This window comes from Penaeus monodon, chromosome 29 (genome assembly GCF_015228065.2).
Source record: "Penaeus monodon isolate SGIC_2016 chromosome 29, NSTDA_Pmon_1, whole genome shotgun sequence".
Lineage (NCBI taxonomy): Eukaryota > Metazoa > Arthropoda > Malacostraca > Decapoda > Penaeidae > Penaeus > Penaeus monodon.
Window position 1 is genome coordinate 20549800 of NC_051414.1, and position 330 is coordinate 20550129.

Below are 330 nucleotides of genomic sequence, written 5' to 3' on the forward strand. Positions count from 1 at the left end.
CATGATAATCTCTCTTCTCCATTCCCTCTATCCATCTTGAAGCGAATAGCGCCAAAGGAATTAAGAATCCGACGTAAAACTAGCCACGCAGTTATTATACGGCCAAAAAGGGGTTAGTAAAAGTGAAATAACAAAATGGTTTATGGTTGTCTGTCCACGGCAACCACCCGGCTGACGTGAACTGTTTCGCTTTTAATCAGGCTGTTCCTGTTTCAAAGGAATGGCCGCCTTTTACCTTCTTCGTCACCATTGTTAACCAATTTGTCCGTTCTAGGAAAAGGGAAAAGAGGTTTCTTTAAATGGTTATAATTTATATGTATATATATTATT